General features: G+C 43.2%; 1 long non-coding RNA gene across 1 annotated transcript; it reads right to left on the minus strand.

Annotated features, from left to right (window-relative positions):
* Positions 1 to 680: 680 nt before the first annotated feature.
* LOC309569335 lies at positions 681 to 19,627 on the minus strand. The gene is made up of 3 exons (XR_014226061.1): positions 19,363 to 19,627; positions 2,516 to 2,584; positions 681 to 937 (listed from the first exon to the last, which is right to left on the minus strand). It is a non-coding gene; the product is annotated as an uncharacterized lncRNA (long non-coding RNA).
* Positions 19,628 to 26,029: the final 6,402 nt, after the last annotated feature.

Below are 26,029 nucleotides of genomic sequence, written 5' to 3' on the forward strand. Positions count from 1 at the left end.
ATATATTATAGTATATACATTATATACATTATATATAGTATATACACACACGCATACACACCATTCTTTTGTTCTACCACAGACCTGAGAATAACACCCTGCGTTAGATCAGTGTCATCTTCTTTTTGCACTGATTGGTAGATAGGAGGGGGTAAGTCACATGATCCCCCATACCTGGAAGTAGCAGGTATTTCACACTGCGCAGGAGAGGGGTGGGCTATCGGGTGAACCAGTTACTTCACCCCCAAAAACAATCTCAATACTATTATCACCAAATCCCTGGCTCAAGTGTTGAAATGAAGTACAGCATAGAATTTCACTTTACAGACAGCATGTCAGATATCAGGGAATAGTGACTGGTTGATATAGTTTCCTCCCTTGGCATATCATCGCTGCTGTCTACACCACCTTATTACACTATCTAACTGAACTGCTGTAAGCAATTTGAAACATTTTCATTAAGCCACTCAGTTAGAACATTTGAATTTTGATGATGTGTTGTGCAGTTAAGGCCTGGTTTACACCAGTGCGATTTCGGGTGACTCGTGTCGCAGAGAATCACCTTACAATGGAAATCATATTATTCTCTATCAGTTGTATTATGAATTAATATTTTTAGAAGGTCTGTTTAGCTATTAAAGACACCAATTTCACTTGACAGGTAATGCAACACCAAGACATCATACTTCATAGACACCTTTATTAAGAAACACAAGAGCTGGAGCATTGTCCCAGACATCACACTAATACTGCATTCATCAGCTTAAGTTAAACATGTAGATCACATAGCACATCACAATATACAGATCAGATTGTTATGAATTCCATCTTCATTGCAGCGCTGTTCACTTGCAGCATTTGCAGGTCTCACTTCCGCTAGAACATTGACAGCCCTCACTGCATTTACTGCGCTTGTCCGGACAGCAGGTGCAGCATCCTGGGGATAGAGACAGTCATCAGATCATACTGTATGCTTAGACCAAGGTGAATGTCAGAGCAGCCAAAAGTCCCAATACTTATAACTGTCACCAATAAAACAGACTAATAAAAGTGAAAAAAATCTTAATTTATCTAAAGGCAACCTATACCAAACAAAATCTGAAGAAAAGCGCTGCTCAAACTGCTGGTGCTATATAAATCCTGTATAATAATTTGTGATGTCATTTATCAGAAGATAATCGCACCATTAGATAAGTAGAATAACAATGCAACTAGCATTTTCAAAAGGTGAGATCAGCTATAGCAGCCTGCATATTTTCTCAGGCTACGTTTCCACTAGTGCAATGCCAAAGTCACACGATTTGCAGTGCGACTTTGCAGTGCGACTTTGATGCAAATTTGAGTGCAATTTTTTTGATCTGACTTTATACTCTGACTCAAATTCGCATCAAAAGTCACATCAAAGTAGTGCAGGCACCTTTTCAAAGTTGGTGCAACTTTAAGTCGCATAGATTGGAACAGGTGCCGTTGAAATCAAAGGGCTGTGACATGCAAATTTATGTGCCCAAAGCAACATGACAAGTCGCACTAGTGGAAACAGAGCCTCAGTATAGGTTTCCACCTTTTTATCGACTGAATTGTAAGTGTTCTGAACTTTTAATAAATCCCTTCATTGTATGGTTTTACACTATGCGGAGGCTTTTTGTTTGCTTATTCTGATGATCTATCCACCGAGGGACGGTTGGAGAAGAATATATATCTGTGCTTGACGGTGATGCTACCAATTCCCTACTGAATAGTTCTACTGAGGGTGGATAAGGAGTATCCCAGTGTAAGGAGAGCTGTACAGAGAGTGGTGGGAAAAACGACAATATCGTTCTCCCCTCCCCTACTAGGTGTGCATACACCATCACTTTAGTTGACCCAATAGGCGTACGCCAAACTGGGTGCACATTTTCTGGTGCCTCTGTTGGTGGTGGATTTCTTCACAACAAAAATTGTTTTTTTTTTTTTGGTCATGGGTTTCATCCAGTATTCACTTGGAGCATGTTTTGAAGATTCGTTATACATACATGCATTTGGATTCAATCCATGGACTACATTTTTTGGATTTTTTATAATTTGAATGTGATGTCACTTATATTGTGATTTGTTATGTCACTATTCATTTTACTAAATCATCTTTACTGATGTCACTCATGTTTTAATGCCCACACGGCGTTATATCTGTGGTGGTATTAATCTCTTTATATTCACACTAGATCTTTAATATATTCAATCATTTTGTATATGAAATTTTACACGTTTTAATTATCACAATTTAATTTATGTGTTGATGGTTACATTATGGGTAATCATTTATAGTTTATTAGCGCTGCACGTATTATTATTATAATCATTGCATACATTCTTCCTGTGTTGTGGTGGCTGCCCTTTGTGACATTAGCGCGGTATTCCCCCTTTTTTTTTTTTTTTTATAGCTGTTATGGAATTACTCAGCACTTTACAGGATAGTGAATTTAGTCCCTGCCTAGTGTACATGTGAGGTGGATACAAAAAAAAATCTTAGTCTTACTTTTATTGCATGAATCGCATTTGCAGTCCTGACATTTACAGGCGTTTGGTTGGCAGGTACAGGGGGCACCTATAAAAGGCAAAGAGATACAATTGTAAAAGTCTATATTAAAAAAACACATAAGCAAGCTAGACCATGCAGAAATCTATAGTTGCGTAGCAGTATATAATTCTCAATGGGCCCTCCTAGATTGTGGAATCCTGTCTCCAATGCACAGTATGTAAGTTTCTCATAAATTCCCACTTGGGACTGTGAGAGGTGCTAAATCAATAGGATCAATACATTGGTACCACCACAGTTTTAGTAAAGTTACCAGTATATTTTTCCAGTTCAACCTCCTGAAAATAACCCTGCAAATCTTTATGTAGCCAGGTGTGGACTACAGAAACATAGAGAAGGACACAATGCCCTAGTCACACTCACAGTAAGTTTGCTTTCATTTTTTACTGTCTTGCTGGATGTTGTGTTGTACTGTCCCCTCCAGTAAGCAGGGGGAGGGCTATAGTCAGGAAAGCCTATGAACTTCAATGCAGAATGCTGTGGATCATGAGAACTGCAGTTCAGGACAGCAGTCCTAGGATGGGACTCATGGACCCTTACACTACAGTTACCAGAGAACCCTGAGGCAGAGGGGGAGTGGTGATATAATTTTTACAGGACTGCTCTAAGAACCTCTTGTTGCCGCAGGAGTCCATGTAAGCACTTTTGCCTGTGTTCCAACATGTCGACAGAAGGCCAGGCCAGTGGGGACCAGGGCCTGAGGTCAGAGGGCTCACCATCCTTTCTAGCACTCCTGACCTTCAGAAACATCTGTGTAAAGACAAGGGGCCCCTTTTCTACAATGGGAACTTTACAGTTGCATCACAAGAACCAGTGAGAGGGCAGATTTCCCATCATTTGCATATTAATTAGCAGGGACTGAGTTGCTGAAAGCAGGACACCTAATACTTAGTACCTATACTACACCTAGAATTAGGGATGTAACGATATCGAAGATATCGCGATATCGTATCGTCGTGGTCGTCTCGATATCGTCGTGGTCGTGTCTCGATATCGTCGTGGTTGGATTACAATATTAAAAGGACAGGTGTCCGTCAAAAAGCAAGAGGAATAAACACAGTCCCACGGAACAAATCATTGTTAACTACTACATAGACCAGAGTTTAAGGATTTTTTTTTACTGTTTTTTTTTTTTCTTGCAATGTAGATATTTTGATCTTTCTGATGAAAAACGTGAACATAAGCTAAATGATAGGTCAGTGTTTTTTTTAAAGGCTTTTTGACTGACTATTTTATTTAAGTTTAAGTTATGTTCCTAAATACCAGTTTTAAAAGGCTGCCTTTATTTGCCTTGCACATTTAAACCTGACTTAACTTGATCTTTGTTTGCACTTAAAGGGAATTGCCTATTGTTTGTTTACAATTGTTCTAGCTGCTTCTTAACTTGAACATTGCACAGAAGAATCAGTTATGCAACCAAATATTACTATACAGAATATTGATGTTCCTGACTACAACTTGCACTTTAACCGCTTCCATACAGAGCAGTTAGACACCCTTCCTGCCCAGACCAATTTTCAGCTTTCAGCACTCTCACACTTTGAATGACAATTGCTCAGTCATGCTACACTATAACCAAACAAAATTTTTATCATTTTTTTCACACAAATAGAGCTTTCTTTTGGTGGTATTTGATCACAACTGGGGTTTTTTTTTTTCGTGATATATGCAAAAAAAGAGCAAAAATTTTGAAAAAAAAACACTTTTTTTTAGTTTCAATTATGAAATTTTGCAAAAAATAAATTTTTCTTCATACATTTGGGCCAAAATGTATACTGCTACATGTCTCTGGTAAAATTAACCCAAATTAGTGTATATTATTTAGTCTGTGTGAAAGTTATTGAGTCTAGAAGCTATGGTACCAATTACTGAAAATTGATCACACCAGATGTACTGACTGCCTATCTCCTTTCTTGAGGCCCTGAAATGTCAGGACAGTACAAATACCACCCAAATGACCCCTTTTTGTAAAGTAGACAGTCCAAGGTATTTAGTAAGAGGCATGGTGAGTTTTTTGAAGTTGTAATTTTTTCCCACAATTCTTGGGAAAATGAAGAAAAAAAATTTTTTTTCTTTTTTTTCCCACAAAGTTGTCAATTTATAAGCTATTTCTAACACATAGCATGTACACAGCAAAAATGACACCCCAAAATACATTCTGCCACTCCTCCTGAGTATGGCAATACCACATGTGTGAGACTTTTTCACAGCCTAGCCATATAGAGGGGCCTAACATCCAAGGAGCATCATCATGCATCCTAGCCACTTGCCTAGGCCTATTTTTGACATTTGGTGTTTACAAGCTAAAATCAGTTGTTTTGCTAGAAAACTGCTTAGAACCCCCAAACATTATATATTTTTTTTTAGCAGAGACCCTAGAGAATAAAATGGAGATTATTGCAATATTTTTTATCACACCGTATTTGCGTAGCGGTCTTCCAAACGCAATTTTTTTGGAAAAAATTCACTTTTTTTAATTAAAAAATAAGAAACCAGTAAAGTTAGCCCAATTTTTTTCCATAATGTGAAAGATAATGTTACGCCGAGTAAATAGATACCCAACATGTCATGTTTCAAAATTGCGCACGCTCACGGAATGGTGACAAACTTTGGTACTTAAAAATCCCCATAGCGACAATTTAAAAATTTCTACAGGTTGCCATCTTTGAGTTACAGAGGAGGTCTAGGGCTCAAATTATTCCCCTTGCTCTAACGATCGCGGCGATACCTCACATGTGTGGTTTGAACACCGTTTACATATGTGGGCGGGGTTTCTGTATGCATTCGCTTCTGCGCGCGAGCGAACGGGGACAGGGCGCTTTAATTTTTTTTTTTACTATTTATTTTATTTATTATTTTTTATTTTTACACCGTTTAAAAAAAAAAAAAAATTGATCATTTTTATTTCTATTAAAAGAAATGTAAATATTCCTCGTAATAGAAATAGGCACGACAGGACCTCTTTTTTGTGAGATCTGGGGTCAAAAAGTCCTCAGATCTCACAAGTACACTAAAAGATAGAAAAAAAAAAATAAATAATAATTATAATATAAAATGAAAAAAAAAAAAAAAGGACCTTTAAACCGGTTGCTAGGCAACAACATTTTCCGTAGCTCCGGTCCTCCAAGACCATAGAGTCAAGTGAGGGCAAGCTTGCCCTCACTCGACATCCTGTCTGTGAGGATTTGGGACCGGATCGTTTTCCCCGCTGCCGGCGGGTCCGGTAAGCGGGGAAAAGGACCGGAACGCGTCGGGAGGGGGGGGGGCGCCTCTTCCGCCATCCCGGAAGGGTGATCCCACGGCGAATCCGCCGCTGGGACCACCCTTATCGGAAAGCCAACCGTCCACCGTTTAAAAAAATACCAGGGTTATGGCAGCTATCTGCTGCCATAACACCGGTATTTAGGTTTAAACGGAGGACGTATATAAACCTTTTTGGACTTGGACATGGTGGCTGTATGAAGGGTGACAGGTACTCGGGTACTTTGTTGGGCAGGTGACAGGTACTCTGGTACTGATGAGCAGGTGGCAGGTACTCGGGTACTCCGATAGGCAGGTGACAGGTACTCGGGTACTCTTATGGGCAGGTGACAGGCAGGTGATAGGTACTGATGAGTAGTACTCACTGACTGATAGGTGATACTGTACTGATGGGTACTGATACGTGATAGGTACTGATGAGTAGTGATGGGTACTGATGAGCAGGCGGCAAGTACTTGGGTACTTCAGGCGTCAGGTACTCTGATGAGCAGGTGGAAGGTACTCGGGTACTCTGATGGGTAGGTGACAGGTACTCAGGTACTCTGATGACGGGTTCTCCGTTGACAGGTCATCAGAGTACACGAGTACCTGTCATCAGAGTACCCGAGTACCTGTCATCAGAGTATCCGTCATCAGAGTACCCGATAACCTGTCATCAGAGTACCCGAATACCTGTCACCAGCCCATCAGAGTACCCAAGTACCTGTCATCTGAGTACCTGATGGGCTGGTGACAGGTACTCGGGTACTTTGATGGGCTAGTGACAGGTGCTCTTTATTGGGGGGGGGGGCAATCAGTGTGTTTAGGGTGCACTGTAGTTGGTAACTAGCTGTTACCACAATCTCCTCCTCACACAGGATCAGTGTGTGAGGAGGAGAACACGGTGACAGCTAGTTACCGTGTTCTCTGTTGACATTTGTGACCGGCTGTGATTGGACACAGCCGGTCACGTGGTAAAGAGCCAATTTCATTGGCTCTTTACCTAGATCGGGGATCGACTCTGTCCGAGGGACGAGCCTCGTCCCCGATCGCTGCTCTGCGCGCCCCCGGGGGCGCGCATTGCGGAGAGAACGAGCGGCTCGTGCTGGAGCCGCTCATGTGATCGGCTGTGATTGACACAGCCGATCACGTGGTAAACAGCCAATTTCTATTGGCTGTTTACCTTGATCAGGGATGGGCTATGTCCGAGGGACGAGCCTCATCCCTGATCGCGCCGCTGCGCGCCGCCGGGGGCGCGCAGTAGCAGCTAGAACGGGCCGACGTCATATGACGGCGGCCCGGATCTAGACAACCACTTTGCCGACATCATTTTACATGACTCGGTATGGAAGTGGTTAAAAGCACTATGTGATCAGTGTTTTATGTTGTCATGGATCCATAAATACAACAATAAATTGCCTGTTGACTGGCAAAAGCAGAATAAATGTCGGTATTTTTTCGCTATTATCATCACAAACACTATCATGAGCTATTTAACAATACCATGAGCTTTTCCACAATATCGCAATAAATATCGTACCGTGAGGTCAATATCGAAATTGTATTGTACCGTGAGATTTTGATATCGTTACATCCCTACCTAGAATGCATCTATAATGCATGCTGGTTTATCAAGACTGTTGTGCACCAACACCGCCTAAAGGGCCCCAACTATAGTTGACAGAAGAACACAATAATAGACTATCTCCTATAAAACCCTTTTACAAGCCCCCTTATTTCTACTACTTCTTCAAAGGAGATGTACAGCCAAAGCTTGTTTGGCTGTACATCTCCTATGGATCACAGGAGTGCAGATCGTTTTGCACTCCTATTACCCGTTTTCAGCAGAGAGCAGTCTGAAGTCCGCTCTCTGCTGACGTCACAGAAGTCGGTCCAGGCACTGCGTCATCACGACCATGGAGTCAGGATCCGCCAGGTGCCGGGACCGACACCCTGCTCAGGCTCTCAGCCAGCCAGAGAGGCGTGCTGATAATGTTACAACCTCTGACTCAGCCAATCCGAGCTGGCTTTGTGTTTATTAACAGAATACATCGCTCGCCGTGATTGGCTCAGTGCAATATACTGTATGTAGCTGAAGCTATGGTACATATAGTATTACCGCACATCCAGCGGGCTGACAGATTAGTGGGTGTAAACAAAACAGATGTTTTTAAATGTTGTTGCCTCAGAAGGGGGGTAGTCTTTTATACGGCGAGTATAGTCCAAAACCTATGTTTTAACTGGAAAATTAGGGGGTCGTCTTAAATGCCCAGTCGCCTTATACACCGACATATACGGTATAAATGGGGGGAAAAATGGATTCCCATACATCTCCTTTAAAGGAAGTTAAGTTAACTTCTTCTTTATCCAGTTAGCCCAGACCAAGCACGGTCATCATTAATGCACCTTGGCAGTATAGTCACCAGGATGCAGTAATTAACCGGTTGCCGACCGCCGCACGACTATATACTGCGGCGGTCAGCCCCGGCCAGGCAGAGTGACGTAGCGGTACGTCACTAGCCTTCGCCGCTCTGGTGCGCGCGCGCGCGCACCCGCGGTCCCGCCGATGACTCGATTGGGGTCAGAACCGATCAGTCATCAGGTCCAGGCCAATCATTTTTGGTCTGGACCTGTTGATCGGTCCTGCCCAATCAGATCTCCCTCTAAGCCTGTGAAATGTAAACACAGGCTTAGAGGAGATGTGCCCTCCCCTCCCAACGGTCTTTTTGGATCCAGCGTGAGAGGAGAGCACATCTAATTGTAAGTACAGCACCAAGCACGTACATACACACTTAGATAGGCACATTTCACCCCCGATCGCCCCCCCCAATTAACCCCTACAGCACCTGACACAACACACACTATATACAGCATATAGCATTTACCTATATACCTGTATAAGTGTGATTTGTGAACAGGTGTAGCACTTGCGACCCCCCCCTTTTCCACTCAAATTACCCCCCACCCCCCCCTAATAAAGATTTAACCCACTGATCTCCCCTGACCCCCCCCCTGATCACCGCCGTTAACCCCTACACCCTCTGTCACATCAGCACTAATACAAACGCAATATACGGTGTTATTGTATTTTTGTATTTGTGTCATTGTGATCAGAATTAGCGCAGGCGACTAAGTTCCTGTCCCAAGAAGGTTTAGGGTCCCCGCCACCCGCCCAATAAAGATTTAAGCCCCTGACCCCCCCTGATCACCCCTACACCCCCTGCCATAACACACACCGTATACAGTATATAGCATTTTGCTATATACCCGTATAAGTGTGATTTGTGGTCAGGTCTAGCGCTTGCGACCCCCCTTTTTCCACTTGAATTACCCGCCAACCCCCCCTAATAAAGATTTGAGCCCCTGATCTCCCCTGACCCCCCCCTGATCACCGCTAGTTAACCCCTACACCCTCTGTCACATCAGCACTAATACAAACGTAATATACTGTGTTTTTGTATTTTTGTATTAGTGTGATTGTGATCAGAATTAGCGCAGGCGACTAAGTTTGTGTCCCAAGGAGGTTTAGGGTCCCCGCCACCCGCCCAATAAAGATTTAATCCCCTGATCCCCCCCTGATCACCCCTACACCCCCTGCCACAACGCACACTATATACAGTATATAGCATTTTCTATATACCCGTATAAGTGTGACTTGTGACCAGGTTTAGCGCTTGCCACCGTTTCTTTTATCCTTAGGATACCCGCCAGTCCCTTCCAATAAAGATTTAAACCCCTGATCCCCCCCCCTGATCACATCCCGTTAACCCCTACACCCTCTGTCACATTAGCACTAATACACACACATAATATACTGTTTTTACTGTATTTTGTATTGGTGTCATTGTGACTTGAGGTTGCTCTAGCTAGCTAGTTTCTTTCCCAAAGGAGGTTTAGGGTCCCCGCCACCCCCCCCCCCCCCAGATCCCCGGCGCATAGTTTAGAAGTAACCCCTTGATTACCACACACGCACGCACGCACATACACTTCCATTTCTAGTATAGTGTTTGAACAGATCAATATCTGATCTGATCAGAGCTATACTAGCGCCCCCATAGTTTAGGGTTCCCAAAACGCGGTGTTTGCACGATCAGCACTGATTCCGGCCAGCACCTGCGTTTAACCCTTTCACCCAGGTAAGTGTAGTAATCAATAGATTACTGTCACTTACAAAAAACACAAGACACAAAACCGCTGTGTTAGCAGAGTCAGGCCTGATCCCTGCTAGCATTAGCAGTTTTTTTGGTAGCGCTTGAAATAGTCTTCGACAACCAGGTGCTTTTATTACCTGTGAGTCGCATCACTGTACGGGTAAATTTAGTTACCAAAATGTCTAAACGTTCGTACAGTGATGAAGCTATTTACAGTATAATGACCATGTCAGGTGAGAGCGATGGGGAAGCCTCACCGGCAGAATCAGGGTCAGTATACGAACCAGATGACAGCAGCGGCTCCCTGACAGACAGCTCCGACGACAGATGGGTCCTTGTTAGACCCAGGCGTACCCGACCCCATTCTGGAGTTGTTGAAATGCAGGAATCGCAGGGTGCTCGTATGGAGCAGAGTGTGGTTACCAGTGCCGCTCATTTTTCTGGCGACCTGGCAAGCGCCAGCGGCCTAGTACAACCTGGACCTAGTACAACCAGCACTGCAGTAAGACCTGGTGACGTGGCGAGTCCCCTAAGTGCAGTTGAAGCTGGTGCGGTGGCTAGCACAAGTAGTGGCCCGCAGCCACCGCGTATTCGAAGACAGGCCCGTAGAGCCCATAGTGCCCTCCCTGATACGCTGGCATATCCCAATTGGCAACCCACTGATTCTACAGCGCCAGTACTTCCCCCATTCACCGCCCAACCTGGAATCCACGTGGAGACAGCTGGTTTTACGCCCCTGAACTTTTTTGAGCTGTTCTTCACGGAAGATCTTTTCAGATCTATTGTGGATCAATCAAATTTATATGCTCAACAATTTATCGCCGCCAACCCAAATTCGCACCTTGCCAGACGATTCGGCTGGAATCCTATAACGGTTTCCGAATTTAAGATCTTTCTGGGCCTTTCCCTCCACATGGGCATAACTAAACAAAGTGAATTGCGGCTATATTGGTCCACTAGCCCAGCTCACCATATGCGCATGTACTCTGCCTCCATGTCCAGGGGGAGATACGAGCAAATTCTGTGATTTATGCATTGTAGCGACAATGAAATCTGTCGTCCTCGGGGAGACCCTGCATATGATCGGCTCCACAAAATTCGGCCCCTCATAGACCACTTCAATCAGCGGTTTGCAGCCTTGTTTACCCCCGAACAAGTTGTCTGCATTGACGAGTCCCTGATTAAATTTACTGGCCGTCTTGCTATCAAACAGTACCTCCCCAGCAAGCGTGCCAGATACGGGGTCAAGTTGTATAAGCTCTGTGACAGGGCCACAGGCTATACAGTTAATTTCCGTGTCTATGAGGGAAAAGATAGCACTGTGGAGCCCCCGAACTGCCCAGACTACATAGGGAGCAGCGGTAAGATTGTTTGGGACTTGGTGTCACCCTTATCCGGAAAGGGGTACCATTTGTACGTGGACAATTTTTACACAAGCGTGCCACTATTTAGTCACCTGCTTGATTTACAAATTGGCGCATGTGGCACCGTGCGACCTAATCGCCGGGGCTTCCCCCAACGGCTTGTAAATTCCCGTCTTAGTCGGGGGGCGAGAGCCTGCTTGAAAACGGACAAATTGCTTGCGGTGAAGTGGAAGGATACACGGGATGTTTATGTTCTGTCCTCCCTTCACGCAGACACGACAGTCCAAATCCCTACGGCAACTGGCGTTATGGAGAAACCCCTCTGTGTCCACGAATATAACCTTAACATGGGAGGGGTGGACCTTAACGACCAGCTTTTGGCGCCGTATTTAGTTGCCCGTAAAGCCAGACGCTGGTACAAAAAAGTGTCTGTTTACCTTTTCCAATTGGCTATGCTGAACGCCTTTGTCCTATACAGGGCGTCAGGACGAACTGGACCCTTCCGGGAATTCCAGGAAGCGGTCATCCTTGCCTACCTGTACCCAGGAGGCATACCTGCCCAACTTCCCCTTCCAGATGCAGTGAGCCGGCTGCATGAGAGGCATTTTCCTTATGCCCTCCCGAGTACCCCTACCCAAATACGACCCCAAAGACGATGTCGTGTCTGTAGCAGGCGCGGATTTAGGCGTGACACCCGTTATTATTGTCCCAAATGTCCTGACCAACCTGGTCTCTGCATCGGGGAATGTTTTGAGCGCTACCATACACTAGTGGAGTATTAGTGTAGGGTACAGCACGACACAGTGTAGGGCACACAAACACAGGGTCTCGAAGGATGTTGGATGTCCATCGACATTTTGAGAGACCCAAGCTGGAAGAGAAGATCGCAGAAGATCGCACTCCCTCCCAAATCAAGAAATAAAGGAACAGTTAGAAAGAAAAATAAAAGGATCCAAAAACTGTTGTGGTGTCAGTAATTTTATATGTCCTTCTACTCCTTCCTACTATACTTTTTTCAATGTCCTTTGTTTGTTTTTTCATTCTTTTGTGACCTGTTTCTCTTGCAGGTAATTGTCGGCTACCACGCATTGATTTTATATATTCTGACACAAACCGTGTTTGCGCTCAGCATATATGGATACCTTTGCTGATAGCAGCTGTGGTGATTTTCTGATTTCAGCACTGCAGTTAAAATCCTATTTTGGTATACGTGGATAGTGTCGTGTATACTCATCATTAAATTCAGTGGGTGGTTGTTTGGGCGGTTAATGATGAGTAATACTACGCATTATTCCTGTGCTGATTTCTGATAGGTTCTCTTTTTTTCCGTTCAGCCCACAGGCTGCATGAAAAAAAAAAACCTATATGCCAAACAAGGACCAGCAATGTACTGGTACGTTGCTGGACTTTGAGTGGTTGTACCAGGATGATGCCTGCAGATTTAGGCATCATCTTGGTATCGTTTTTTACAGCCAGCGGTCGGCTAACATGTAAAAGCAATCCTAGCAGGTAATTGGCCGCTAGACTGCTTTTACATGCAGTGGGAGGGGCCTCCCCCCCCCCCACCGCCGCCTTCCGCAGCCTTCCGTGGTTTTTCTCGGGCTCTCCTGTCCCACCGGTTAACCCGAGAGTGCAGCCGGTGGTTCAGTTATCTAACCATAGAGCTAATTGAAGATTAGAATGGCTCCAATCATCTCTATGGCCTAAGATGCCGGAGGCTACGAGCATTTCATGACTTCTTTTTCGCCAGAAATAAACAGGGCCATTGGGAAATTGGGAAAGTATTTTATCACACCAATTTTGGCGTGGTCAGATACATTAAGGTCAGAGGAGAGATCTAGAGTATAAAAGACCCCAATTTTTTTAAAAAAGAGTACCTGTCACTACCGATTGCTATCATAGGGGATATCTAAATTCACTGTGATAACAATAAAAATGATTTAAAAAAAAAAAATTAAAGGAAAGGTGTCAAAATAACATAAAAAAGCAAAAAAAAAAAAAAAAAAAAAAAAAATTGAGCCCCCCCCCTTTCCCCCCGTGCTTGCGCGCAATGGCACACGCAAGCGTTGGTCTAGTGTCATATGTAAACCGCAATTTCAACATGCATGTGAGGTATCGCCGCGATCGCCAGATCGAGTGCAGTACTTTTTGCAGTAGACCTCCTCTGTAAGTCTAAAGTGGTAACCTGTAGAGACTTTTAAAGTTTTTAAAAATGTACGTACGTTGTTGCCGCTGCGCAGGCGTGCGCAATTTTTAAAGCATGTCATGTCAGGTGTCTATGAACTCGGCATAAGATCATCTTTTAAATTTTACCAAAAAGATTGGAATTATATAGTGTATTTGTGCAATAAATTTAAAAAAAAAATGTATTTTTTTCGCAAAAATTGCGTTTGGAAAATCTGTGCGCAAATACCGTGTGACAAAAAAATTTGCAACATCCACCATTTTATTCTATAGGGCCTCTGCTTTAAAGAAATATATAATGTTTGGGGGTTCAAAGTAATTTTCTAGTAAAAAAAAAATATTTTTTCATGTAAACAAAAAGGCACAGAAAAGGCTTGGTTTTCAAGTGGTTAGAAGAGTGGGTGATGTGTGGATAAGATTGAGCATAAAATGCCGGGACAGTTCAAACACCCCCCAAATGATCCCTTTTTGAAAAGTAGACAACCAAAGCTATTTGCTGAGAGGCATGGTGAGTCCATGGAATATTTTATATTTTGCTACAAGTGTCGGGAAAATTATTATTTCTTTTTTTTTTGTTGTTGTTTTTTTACAGAAAGTTGTCACTAAATGATATATTGCTCACACATGCCATGTGTATATGTGAAATGACACCCCAAAATACATTCTGCTGCTTCTCCTGAGTACAGGGATACCCCATGTGTGAGACTTTTTGGCAGCCTAGCTGTGTACGCGCCCCCGAAAACCAATCCACATCTTCAGGTTTTCTAATGGCGTAAATTGCTGATTTTACCCCTGACTACCCGTCACAGTTTCAGAGGCCCTGAAATTTCAAGATAGCACAAAACCCCCCCAAATGACCCCATTTTGCAAAGTAGACACTCCAAGCTATTGGCTGAGAAGCATGGTGAGTCCATGGAATAGTTTATATTTTGCCACAAGTTTCGGGAAAATAATTTTTTTTTTTTTTTTAACACAAAGTTGTCAGTAAATGATATAATGCTCACGCATGCCATGGGTATATGTGAAATGACACCCCAAAATACATTCTGCTGCTTCTCCTGAGTACAGGGATACCCCATGTGTGAGACTTTTTGCCAGTCTAGCCGCGTACAGGACCCGGAAAACCAATCTGCACCTTCTGGCTTTCTAAGGGAGTAAATTGTTGATCTCACTCCTTACTACCTATCACACTTTTGAAGTCCATAAAAGGCCAAGATGGCACAAACCCCCCCCCCAAATGACCCAATTTTGCAAAGTAGACACTCCAATCTATTTGCTGAGAGGCATGGTGAGTATTTTGCAGCTCTCATTTTTTTGGGAAAATGAAGAAAAAACAGGAAAATGCATTTTTTTTCCTCTTTTTTTCAGTTTCCAAAACTTTGTGACAAAAAGTGAGATCTGCAAAACACTCAACATGCCTCTCTGCAAATAGCTCAGGGTGTCTACTTTCCAAAATGGGGTCATTTGGGGGGGTTTTGTGCTATCTTGGAATTTTAGGGCCTCCGAAACTGTGATAGGTAGTCAGGAGTGAAATAAACAATTTACGCCTTTGGAAAGCCTGAAAGTGGAGGTTGGTTTTCGGGGTCCTGTACTCGGCTAGACTGCAAAAAAGTCTCACACATGGGGTATCCCTGTACTCAGGAGAAGCAGCAGAATGTATTTTGGGGTGTCATTTCACATATACCCATGGCATGTGTGAGCAATATATCATTTACTGACAGCTTTGTGTAAAAAAAAAAATATATATATATATATATATATATATATATATATATATATATATATATATATATATATATTTCCCGGAACTTGTGGCAAAATATAAAATATTCCATGGACTCACCATGCCTCTCAGCAAATAGCTTGGGGTGTCTACTTTCCAAAATGGGGTCATTTGGGGGGGGGTTTTGTGCTATCTTGGAATTTTAGGGCCTCCGAAACTGCGACAGGTAGTGCAGAGGTGACATGAACAATTTACGCCATTAGAAAACCTGAGAGTGTTGATTGGTTTTCGCGGTCCTGTACACAGCTAGGCTCCCAAAAAGTCTCACACATGGGGCATCCCCATACTCAGGAGAAGCGGCAGAATGTATTTTGGGGTGTCATTCCACATATACCCATGTCATGTGTGAGAAATTTATCTTTTAGTGACAACGTTGTGTAAAAAAAAAAAATTAAAAAAAAAAATTGTAATTTTCCCGAAACTTGTGGCAAAATATAAAATATTCCATGGACTCACCATGCCTCTCAGCAAACAGCTTGGGGTGTCTACTTTCCAAAATGGTGTCATTTGGGGGGGTTTTGTGGTATCTTGACATTTCAGGGCCTCCTAAACCGTTATAGGTAGTGAGAAAATGCAATGAAAAATGTACGCCCTTTGAAATTCTGATGGTGGTGACTTGTTTTCCGGCTCCCGTACACAGCTACGCTCCCAAAAAGTCTCACATATGTGGTATCCCTGTACTCAGGAGAAGCAGCAGAATATATTTTGGGGTGTAATTACACATATACCCATGGCATGTGTGAGCAATATATCATTTCAAACACCTGTGACAAAAAAATAAAATATTCAATGAGCTCAACATGCCTCTCAGAACATTCCTTAGGATGTCTACTTTCCAAAAAGTGGTAGTTTGGGGGGGTTTTGTACTGCCCCGCCATTTTAGCACTTCATGAAATGAGATAGGCAGTCAGAAATTAAAGCTTCGTAAATTTCAGTATTTACACCATAGTTTGTAGACGCTATAACTTTTGCGCAAACCAATAAAAATACGCTCATTGATTTTTTTTTTGTCAAAGACATGTAGCTAAATATATTTTGGCCAAAAAAAATGACATAAATTGAGTATATTGGATATTTTTTAAAAGACAAAGTTGAAAATGTCATTTTTTTGCAAAATTTTCGCTCTTTTTTATTAATATCGCAAAAAATAAAAAGCGCAGAGGTGATCAAATGCCACCAAAAGAAAGCTCTGTTTGTGGGAAAAAAAGGACGTACATTTCGTTTAGGTACAGCATTGCATGACCGCGCAATTATCAGTTAAAGTCACAAAGTGCCAAGTTGAAAAAAGGGGTCTGGTCCTTTTAGCAGCCAAATCCTCCGGGGCTTAAGTGGTTAAAGGAGAAGTAGGGTCAAAACTATTTTAGCCCTACATCTCCTGTGGGTCACAGGAGTGCAGGAGTGTCAGATGACATCACTCAGCCAGTCAAGGCTCTGGAGAGATCATGGCTTTAATGTTGGGATCAAACCCAGATGCCTGAGTGGCAGCTTGCTCAGCCTCTCAGAGCTCCACTGAGAGCCTGAGCCAGCTGCTCCTGTCCCCTCCACAGCCTGGAGCCCCAGTGAGCACTGGAGTGGCAGAGCAGAGAGCTGGTGACTGACATTCTATGGCTTTCTGCTCACCGAATACCAAGAACTGAGTGATCAGTGGTCATTGATCACTCTGTTCTCAGTCTTAGAGGCAGCAGGGGACAGATGCAGCATCAGACTAATGCTGCATCCACTTAGGTGAGTATTATTGGATTTTCTTAAATTCTTTCTTAAGCTACATTACTGTCCAGTGCTCCAATTCTGTGGCCTTGGTACTGTGTATGCTGATCTGGCACAGAGTGTCATCTCATGCTTAGTGCTTAATACTGATCACACTGTATGCCAAATTATGGTATTACTATTGCCAATCCATCTTTATGCTTTTTTTAGTTACTATATATATTGTGTGATAATATGTTAAGACTTGCCTTTACTAGCATGTTCAGTGCCTGTTTCCTGACATACCACTACTGGGTATCAGGTACTGCCTTCAGCGATTTTCTGTCATATTGCTAGCTTTGTGTTTTCGACCTACTGAGTAAGAGGGGCTGAAGTTCTTGAGGAGGTCGAGGCAAGGAGTGGAGGACCCATTCTAACCAACTCTACATATATAAAAACTGTGAATTGTATTTTACAATTGGCATCAAATTTGTAATTTTCTGAAATTATGCAACAAAATGAGTTTAATTGTACCAAATGGTAGTCACAAGCACTTTTTTTTTTTTTTTAAGGCAATAAAAGTTCCAAAAAAATTTAAAATGTTTAATGATAATCTCTTTATTTAAAATGTTAAATATTAATGTTATTATTAGTTAGATTGCCTATCTTTCAATTCTTATATTATGCAGACTTTTTATAAATGAATTAAGTTATCTACTTTATGCTCAAGGGCAACAGACATACCTCCCAACTTTCTGAGAAGAGAAAGAGGGAAACTTTTATTGCAAAAGAACATAAGGCCTTGTTCACACAGGGCAATCACATCCATGCCCTATGCATGGCCGGGTTTACCCGCACAGGACTACACAGGTATTCTATACATCCCTGAAAGGGTAGTCCCATTCATGTCTATTGGGAAACAGTGGCTGCACAGATACAGCCGCTGTGTCCCAATATGACATTTGTGTTGGGTGCGGGTCACGGTGTATGTCCCCAAACTCACCCTGGGTGCAATCTGGCTGTGCACCCAAACCTGCGTAGATGTCACATTGGCAGCGGCAGTAGTATCCGTGCATCTGCTGTGTTCCAATAGACTTCTATGGGACTGCCAAAATGGGGGTTCAAGCAACACCTGTACTTCCCCGTGCACGGTGCATGAATGTGATCACCCCATATGAACGAGGCCTTAGACGCTGCTTTATGCAGACCATGAAAAAATTATTAAACCAAAACTTATTGGTTAAACTAACAACTGCAAATTTTTTCTCCACTACTTTTCCTTTATACTGGTTTTTAAATGAATAAATGCAAAAAAATAAAGGCTGGATGAAAGGTTTAGTGTTCTATAACAATTTTGGTAGTTGATGCATCTTCATAGTCCTTTACAGATCAGACTAAAAAAAACGGGCTTCTAGCTTCCTTTATCTCCAAATTGTACAATATGTTGCTGTGTGCCATCAACTATCAGACTTTCACTATTCGTCTATCGGCCCACTTTGTTGGGTTTACTGTTTGATCCTACCTGTTCCTGTATTACTCCCTGCGTGAAGCCAATCCTTACTAGCAATAGACGGTACTTTGCATGTGATGGCTTTTGTGTTGCTCAATAAAATATTTGAATATGAAAAAGAGGGACAAATGGGAAGGATAAAGGAACGGAGGGATTTAGTGTCCAAATGAGGGACAGTTGGGAGCTATGGCAATAGAAAACGGTCGTATAAGGAAAGGGGGGCCTGATCTAATCTTCTTCAGGAGCTGGAATTGATAGGCTATAACATAATGAGCCCCCCAATTTATGCTATAGAAGAGGAGAGGTTTATGAAGTACCTTCCAGTGCCAGTTGGTCTGAGAAATAACTACATATTTAGGAATAATTTTTATCTGTCTGCTCCCTATGTCCCCTGACATCTGATATTGTCTGCAGGGTACCCTATAAAAGGAGATCATTATCTAATCTGGTTATTTTAAGCCAGAGTGGACAACTCTCAGCTCTATAAGTACCCTAAATAACTGATTTCATTCACTGATTCGGTACATTGGTTTGATAGGTCATCTTGCTGAGCTGTATCCTGTAAAAGAATGCAGATAAGACAACTGCAGTATCTGTGTTATCTGCTTATAGATGGTGGTCATCTGCAGCAAGAGTGATCTGGCTGCTTACAAAAAAAATTCTCTTGAGGTCATTAAGTGACACTTATCTGATGTATATAGTACCTAAACATTGAAGGCTACAATATGTGTTCTATCTTATAACACCATTTCCAAATACCTATCTATAGTCAAATGCAGAAACTAAACATTCATGATTGGATTTACAATCATTATCAGTAATCAAAACTAAACAATATCCATCCATTATCATCAATGTCATTGGCATACCTTGTGCACATTTACAATCCTGAGAGTCCATGGTTTCTGTGGATTCAGATGCTCAGCAGACAGCTGTGATTTTCTGATGCTCAATAGATGGCGGTGATTTTCTGATGCTCAGTAGACGGCGGTGATTTTCTGATGCTCAGTGGATGTCAGTGATATTCAAATGCTCAGTAGATGTCGCTAATTCTCAGTGCGTTGCTGTTTGAAGTGTGCAGCTGTGCTGTTCTCTATATACACAGGATTCCAGACTGAGTGCAAAAGCCAGCACATAATCACACCCACCACCACCCACATGACTCGCAGCCACATGTGTAATGACACAGTGCAGAACAAGGACATGATGTGTGCAAAACCTGCAGAGTCAGAGAAGGCAGACCATTGCACAGCACAAACGCAGTTCCTCGAATTATGTTTACCAACAGATAATTATTTTACTGATCAAATTCTAGCATAAAGAAAATTAGTTGTGAAAATGCATCTGTGTGTTTAAGTAATGTGTATATTTGGAGTATTCTTTCTTTGTTGATGCTGACTATTGTTGACATCTGCAAACACAGGTCTGGGGCAAAGGTGTATCATGTGCCTAATTAATGGCGCTTGAAGGTGTCAAACCTTAGAATCTGGGAGGTATGCTAAAGTTATATCCACCAATCCTTCTGTCCTTTTTCTTTCTCAGTTGCCCCCTTTGGTCTGATTTAGAAACCTCTATAAAATGTATTATTTAACTAGCAATAGTATTATGCTACATTAAACATTATATCAAACCTCTGAATGACAGTGATATAATAAGAGTATGTTAAAAAGATGGCATTTTAGATCCAGACGGAGTGCAGTGACAGTATGTTAAACAGATGACTCATTAGACCCAGACGGAGTGCAGTGACAATGTGTTTTGCAGATGACTTGTTAGATCCAGACGGAGTGCAGTGACAGTATGTTATACAGATGATCTGTTAGATCTAGGCAGAGTACAGTGACAGTATGTTATACAGATGGCTCGTTAGATCCAGGCGGAGTGCAGTGACAGTATGTTATGCAGATGATCTGTTAGATCCAGACGGAGTGCAGTGAGTGTGACTGTATGTTATACAGATGATCTGTTAGATCCAGACGGAGTGCAGTGACAGTATGTTTTTTCAGATGACCTGTTAGATCCAGGTGGAGATGACCTGTTAGATCAAGGCAGAGCGCAGTGACAGTATGTTATAGTGAATGCTCTTTAGACCCAGGTGGAGTGCAGTAACAGTATGTTATACAAATGACCTTTTAGATCCAGATGGAGTGCAGTGACAGTATGTTATACAGATGACCTGTTAGATCCAGACGGAGTACCCACCAGCAGTACCAGCCAGCAGTACTCACCAGCAGTACCATCCAGCAGTACTCACCAGCAGTACCAGTAAGCATTACCCACCAGCAGTACCCGCCTGCAGTACCCACCAGCAGTATCAGCCAGCAGTACCCACCAGCAGTACCAACCAGCAGTACCCACCAGCAGTATCCACCAGCAGCCACCAGCAGTACCCGCCAGCAGTAAGTCACATGTGCTAGGGGTGCAACTAGCCCCCAGCACATATGTGTAAATAACCCAGCATGTGCAGTGTTTCTCACTCCTACCACCATGACCACTCCTACCATATATTATGCAGATTACTCGTGAGATCCAGACGGAGTGCAGTGACAGTATGTTATACAGATGACTCATTAGATACAGACAAAGTGCAGTGATAGAATGTTATACAGATGAATTGTTAGATCCAGCGGAGTGCAGTGACAGCATATTATGCAGATGACTCGTTAGATCCAGGTGGAGTGCAGTGACAGTATGTTATACAGATGGCACTTTAGATCCAGGCGGAGTGCAGTGACAGTATGTTATGCAGATGACTTGTTAGATCCAGAAAGAGTGCAGTGACAGTATGTTATACAGATGACTCGATAGATCCAGGTGGAGTGCAGTGACAGTATGTTAAACAGATGGCTCTTTAGATCCAGGCAGAGGACAGTAACAGTATGTTATGCAGATGACTTGTTAGATCCAGGTGGAGTGCAGTGACAGTATATTATACAGATGGCTCTTTAGGTCCAGCAGAGTGCAGTGACAGTATGTCATGCAGATGACTCTTTTGATCAGGGTTTCTCAACCAGTGTGCCGCAGCACACAGGTGTGCCGTAAAGAGTCCCCAGGTGTGCTGCGGCAAAATGACCCCAATTTGCAGCAATCTTATAGAAAAAAGTTTTCCTTGCAGCAATCTTATTGAAAAAAAAGGTTTTCCATATGGTTATGCCAGAAGGGACGGCTAAATTCTCTTCCTGCTGCCAAATGCGCTCGGGAAGCTGTGCGGGCCTCCCGACCGTGTTGTGCCAACCAATGACGTCATCGGTTGCTATGGGAGGATCGGCCTACGAAGTTCTTGCTGGGAGGTGAGAGCCGTGGGTCCCGGGAGCTGCTGTTGGCTGGCGCGCTTTTTGAGTTACAGCAGAGTGTGTGAGAAGAGGAATAACAGGGAGGAGGCTCTTCAGTGACTCCTCTGGCTTTGTGAGTTACATGAATTACATGAATTACATTGATTGATATATGACTGTCATTAACTTTACCTGGTATTGCTTTCACCATTTTTTTTTTTTTTTAAGTAATATGAATATACATAAGATATGTGGGTTTTAAATACTGTATTATTGATAATGGAAACTGCACTTCTTTTTTTATGTTGTATTCCGCTTGCATATCTGCTTCAGTTTGGCTGCAGCGCAGGTGCAAGTGGAATACAACATAAAAAAAGACGTGCAGTTTCGGTTAACAATAATACAGTATTTAAAACCCACATATCTTATGTATATTTATATTACATTAAAAAAAAAAAAAGAAATTTAATGATTACTTTTAAAAGCAAAAAAAAAGAAGCAATCACCATTTTTTTTTTATGTAATATTTATACATAAGATATGTGGGTTTTAAATACTGTATTATTGTTAATGGAAACTGCACGTCTTGTTGTATTCCACTTGCACATCTGCTTTAGTTTGGCCGCAGTGCAGGTGTAGCGCAGAATACCCACGGTTTTCATGTGCATTACCTGTGGCTTCTCATAAACTTCTACTATGTCCTACATTTTTGGTGCATTTTCTGAAAGCACACCAAAAATGAGGGACATAATAGAAGTCTATAGGAAACGCACATGAAAACCGTGGGTATCCTGCGCTGCGGCCAAACTGAAGCAGCTGTGCAAGCGGAATGCAACATAAAAAAAGAAGTGCAGTTTCCATTAACAATAATCCTGCAAGAATAGAGCGGTTGTGTAGATTGTCCCAGGCTCAAGTATCCCATTAATGTAAGTAACAATTTAATTTTTAGGACATTTTTGGTTGGTGTGCCTCGAGATTCTGTCAGATTGTAAAGGGTGCCTCGGTTGAAAAAAGGTTGAAAAACACTGCGTTAGATCCAGGTGGAGTGCAGTGACAGTATGGTATACAAATGAACTATTAGACCCAGATGGAGTGCAGTGACAGTATGTTATACGGATGACCTGTTCGATTCAGGCGGAGTGCAGTGACCGTGTGTTATACTGGTGATTCATTAGATCCTCATCTCCAAGAACTCTCTGAGGATCTGAAAAAAATAAATGTTGCTCTACATAAAGATGGCCTAGGCCACTGATGGTAAACCTTGGCACCCCAGATGTTTTGGAACTACATTTCCCATGATGCTCAACTACACTGCAGAGTGCAAAACTTCTGGGGTGCCGAGGTTCACCAACACTGGCCTAGGCTATAAGAAGATTGCCAAGACCCTGAAACTGAAACAGCTGAAGCACGGTGACCGAGACCATAAAGCAGTTTAACAGGACAGGTTTCATTTAGAACAGGCCTCGCCATGGTCAACCAAAGAAGTTGAGTGCACGTGCTCAGCGTCCTATCCAGAGGTTGTCTTTGGGAAATAGACGTATGAGTGCTGCCAGCATTGCTGCAGAGGTTGAAGGGCTGGGGGGTCAGCCTGTCAGTGCTCAGACCCTATGCCGCACACTGCATCAAATCGGTCTTCATGGCTGTCGTCCCAGAAGGAAGCCTCTTCTAAAGATGATGCACAAGAAAGCTCGCAAACAGTTAGCTGAAGACAAGCAGACTAAGGACATGGATTACTGGAACCATGTTCTGTGGTCTGATGAGACCAAGATAAACTTATTTGGTTCAGATGGTGTCAGGCGTGTGTGGTGGTAACCAGGTGAGGAGTACAAAGACAAGTGTGTCTTGCCTACAGTCAAGCATGGTGGGAGTGTCATGGTCTGGGGCTGCATGAGTGCTGCCAGCACTGGGGAGCAAAGTTCACTGAGGGAACCATGAATGCCAACATGTACTGTGACATACTGAAGCAGAGCATGATCCCCCTTCCCTTTGGAGACTAGGCCACAGGGCAGTATTTCAACATGATAAAGACCCCAAACACACCTCCAAGGCGACCACTGCCTTGCTAAAGAAGCTGAGGGTAAAGGTGATGAACTGGCCAAGCATGTCTCCAGACCTAAACCCTATTGAGCATCTGTGGGGCATCCTCAAACAGAAGGTGGAGGAGTGAAAGGGGACTCCAGTGGCCACCTGTGAAGCTCTGGTGAATTCCAAGCCCAAGAGGGTTAAGGCAGTGCCGGAAAAAAATGGTGGCCACACAAAATATTGACACTCTGGACCCAATTTGGACATTTTCTCCTAGGGGTGTACTCACTTTTGTTGCTAGCGGTTTAGACATAAATGGCTGTGTGTTGAGATATTTTGGGGGGACAGCAAATTTACACTGTTATACAAGCTGTACACTCACTACTTTACATTGTAGCAAAGTGTCATTTCTTCAGTGTTGTCACATGAAAAGATATAATAAAATATTTTCAAAAATGTGAGGGGTATACTCACTTCTGTGAGATACTGTATATTTTTCTCCATTCAGAAGAGGCAGAAGAGAGTACAGGGGCATTTTTTATTGACTGATCACTGTGATAGCCAATCACAGGCTTTCACAGCAATCATGTGATCCAGAGCCAGTCCACTTGTGTCTCGATTGTTAGTTTAAGACCAGGAACTGTCAGTGACAGCTCGTTCTTTGTGTTAACATTGATCTATATAGCGTGCTTTCAGCACAAACCCTGAGCACACACTGTATATACAGCTCCTCGGAAGAAGGCCTATATCCACAAGGGCAAGGGTTAACTGCTTGTTTACGTCTAGAGCAGGGGTGTCAAACTCAATTTCATTGCAGGCCGCATCAGCATTATGGTTCCCCTCAAAGGGTTGGTTGTATCTGTAAGGCTAGATGTCCAGAGAACCGCACCCCTCCCTACATCAGATGTCAAGAGCCTCCCCTCCTCAATTACATCACAGTGCACCCCACTTACCTTGTACTACTGCCTGGAAGAAGCTGGGGCAGGGCTGGGAAGCAAAAATTGTAGGGTCTGGAGGAGGACCAGAGGAGGGCTGGAGTCAGCTGCAGGAGTCTGAATGTTAAGGGGGTGCTGTGGCTGCACAGAGAGGTGCAGGATCTGAAGAAGAAGTTCTGTCCTCCTTTCTGCTGCTGACTGCTGAGACAAGGGGGGGGGGGGTTATAGAGACAAGCCTTCTTGCAGCTACACAGAGAGGCGGAGGATCTGGCGGAAGAGTTCTGCCCTCCTCTCTGCTGCTGGCTGCTGATACAAGCCAAGGTGATGGTGGAGACAAAGGGGGTGCCATAGCTGCAGGAGAGGTGTGAGGGCCACATGAAATGACCTGGAAGGCAGGATTCATGCCCTGTGTTTGGCACATGTGGTCTAGAGGATGGAAAAGCACTTTTACTTACCTGATCCTCTGTGCCCCCATCAGACTGCACATCCCCAAGCTCCAGCGGTGGACTGTTCCTCGGCGTCCTTAAATATAATGCTATGATAATCATGATATCAGAGGACCTTAGGACTTTAGACCAGCGTGTATGGAAGAAAAGGCTTTGGGAACCAGTTTACGGGAGTACAAGATCTGGTAACTAAAACTGCTTCCCATAGACATAAACAATCAGTTAACCCTTGCAGTCTGGGCACAGCCGCACTGCAAAGAAGGATTTTTAGGATTCCTGGAGTTCAGCTTTAAGGCTTCATTCACTTGGGCACTGAAGCCTGTACAGCATGAGTGAGCCATTTGTGGCTGGAGCCTCCTGAAACTGCATGCGGCAGCCTATGTTATTGAATAGGGATGTAGCAGCTGTATAGGCACAGTGGCACATCCTAATTTGACAGGCGCGCAGGGGCTGGTGTGCTGCCACATATGCAGACGGTGAGATGCTGCATTCTAAGCTGGTTGGACAGTGATTGGGGTAACTCCCCATCATTGCGGCTTAAGATGGAGGCCACATCTCAATAATCCTAAATGGCCCCTGCAACTGGACTTTGCTGCAACATTTATCTGAAGGTATCTTTATTAATAACTATATATACCTGGGCAAATGTGCACAATTCCACCAGGACTACTGTTGGGCCCTTTTGCTGATGTTACCTGTTTGTAAATTGGACCCGCCAGCATCCTCAGTAACCAGTGACTCATTTTCTGTTCCCAGCAAAACATAAACAAAACAGCCACAAATTAAAAAAAAAAAAAACGGATGTGCAGTCCCCCTCCACATCCATACCAGGCCCTTCAGGTCTAGTATGAATTTTGGAAA

Source organism: Pelophylax lessonae (genome assembly GCF_965119305.1).
Source record: "Pelophylax lessonae genome assembly, chromosome: 13".
Taxonomy (NCBI): Eukaryota; Metazoa; Chordata; class Amphibia; order Anura; family Ranidae; genus Pelophylax; species Pelophylax lessonae.